At 31.3% G+C, this 2,484-nt stretch overlaps 1 pseudogene; it reads left to right on the top strand.

The window, feature by feature from the left end:
* Positions 1–1,307: 1,307 nt before the first annotated feature.
* LOC112013061 (glucosamine 6-phosphate N-acetyltransferase-like) lies at positions 1,308–2,196 on the top strand (annotated as a pseudogene).
* The last annotated feature ends 288 nt before the right edge of the window (positions 2,197–2,484 follow it).

The following is a 2,484-nucleotide window of genomic DNA, read 5'->3' as shown; positions in this document are numbered from 1 at the left end:
ATATTCTTTAGGGAGTGACTAAGAGCTAGGATTAATCCAAGGAACTTGAGGCTTCGTTGATAAGATGAGAATGAGAGTTTAAATTCCAAGTAGATAATACCATGTCCTATGTCTCAGTTATTGCTTTTAAGACCAAATTCTATATGAAAGGCTGAGATTTCAATGAAAGAATAAGCCTGTTCAAAATGGTACAAAGATGAGTACTGCCATTTATATCCACATTGTCTTTTTTCCTTCTTGGGATACAATTTATGAATCAATGTTTAGTAAAGAGGATGATGGTCACTACTAATTAGTCACATTACACACATGAGGGCAAAAACATGTGTACCATTATCTTGGAGACGGTTTTCACCATTTGAACTAGAGAATAAGTACTACCTCCGTCCCATTTTTTTTGTCCTCTATTCCATTTTGAGATGTCCCAAAATATTGTCCTATTTCTAAAAATAAAAGTCATTAATTTACTAATGTTCCTATTATACCCCTATTAATTTACTAATTCAATTTTTTGATAAATTTTTTTAAGGGTAGTTTTGAAAACTTATACATTTTTAAAAGATAGACAAAATAATAAATGATGTTCCCTTAAAAAGTTTGACTTTTCAAACAGGACAAAAAAAATGGGACGGAGGGAGTACATGTCAACCCGGCACGGCCAATAAGAGAAAAGGCATATTTATTGACACCTATATTTTAGTTATCATATTACCCACGATCATAAGCCAAAAAGTTCATAATCCACACGCATGCACACACTCATTGTTTGCCATTGACTTAAAAAGCAAACTTTTTTTACTAATTAAAGTCTATTTAAGAACAACTTATTTAACTAAAATTAAAAGTTTTTTACTGAAAATATTGTAGATAAAACTAAAAAGTAATTAAAATAATACAGTAAGACTCATGAATTGTACCAAAAAATGCAATGAGACCTATAAATAATAGCAAAAATAAATTGGATAGTAAAAAAAGTTGGTTTTTTAAGCTAATACCAAACGCAACCTTAGTTTTTTTTTTCTACTATTTAACTTATTTTTGCTACTATTTAATTTATTTTTGTTACTATTTATGGGTCTTATTATACTTTTTGGTACTATTAATAGGTCTCACTGTACAGCAAAAAAATTTTAGTTTTAGCTAAATAAATTGTTTTCAAACAGATATTCAAGATGTGTTTATTTGGTGGTGAAATATAGTAAATTGAAAAGTGTGAAGAGAAAATAGAAAATAAAATTGGTTTGTGTGTTGTAATGTTGTTTGGTGGAGAGCGGAAAGAAAACTTTTGTATAAGATTTTTCAACCGGGCCCACACAAAAAGAAAAGAGAAAGGGAGAAAACGTTCTCAGCATCTTCACAACAACGTTGAACTCCAGGTTCTCTTTTTTTTTTTTGCCTTGTCCTCGTTATATTCAACATTCTATTGTATTAATCTTTTGTTTCTTGTTGATTTTTTCTTTCGTATGACATTCTTTTTTATTATTATTATTATTATTATTATTATTTTGGTCATCATTCGTTGATCTGCCTTGTCCTCGTTATTTTCCTTCTGTTCCTAATAAGTTAGGCAAAGAACTGAAGTACTTTCAAAAAAAGATGCGTGCCAGTAACTCGTCTAGCGAAGAACAGAAGTTTCAGGTCCAAAAATTACAGATCTAAGACAAAAACAAAGGATTCATAGAGCTACTGGGGCAACTAACTGTTTGTGACTCTGTATCTGACAAAGATTTTGAAGATCGATTTTGGGAGCTCAGCGCCCTTGGAGATGACCACATTATTTCCGTGGTAGAAGACGAATCTTCTGGGAAAATTATTGCAACTGGGAGCATTTTCATTGAGAAAAAGTTTTTGAGGAATTGTGGCAAAGTTGGGCACATTGAAGATGTTGTGGTTGACTCCAATGCTCGAGGGTTGAAACTAGGCAAGAAAATTATTGCCTTCCTCACAGAGCATGCTCGTTTGATGGGATGTTATAAGGTGATTCTTGACTGCAGTTTGGAGAATAGAGCGTTCTATGAGAAATGTGGCTTTAAACAGAAAGAAATCCAGATGGTTAAGTACTTTATTTGATTTTATTTTTGTATCACTTACAAACCATTTTTGACAGCGGTTGTTGTCTATTTGTATTTGGAGATTTTTTTTTTTTTTTTTTTTTTTTTTTTTTTTTTTTTTTTTTTTTTTTTTTTTTTTTTTTTTTTTTCTNGGTGAAGATTGCTTATTAACCGTAGGAGTAGAACAAGAATGAGGTCAAGAGTCCCAACTACTTCAGAAATGAGTTCTAGGACCGACTGAACTTGCTGAAATCTAAAGGAAAAACAGATTGTTAGAAAAAATTTACAGAGTGTCAATAATGGGTTGTGGGGAGGAAGAAGTTGAAACTCTCTCACCCATTATGATTCATGTGCCATTGAGATTATTTAATCCATTTTTTCAAAATTATTCTTGATGTGCTCTAAAAAGAGTTATTTACAAACAAATTCCCAA

The sequence above is a fragment of the Quercus suber genome, unplaced genomic scaffold (assembly GCF_002906115.3).
Source record: "Quercus suber isolate HL8 unplaced genomic scaffold, Cork oak 2.0 scaffold_327, whole genome shotgun sequence".
Lineage (NCBI taxonomy): Eukaryota > Viridiplantae > Streptophyta > Magnoliopsida > Fagales > Fagaceae > Quercus > Quercus suber.
The sequence above is the reverse complement of the archived record's forward strand: the minus strand, read 5'-3'. Positions and strand labels throughout refer to the sequence as shown.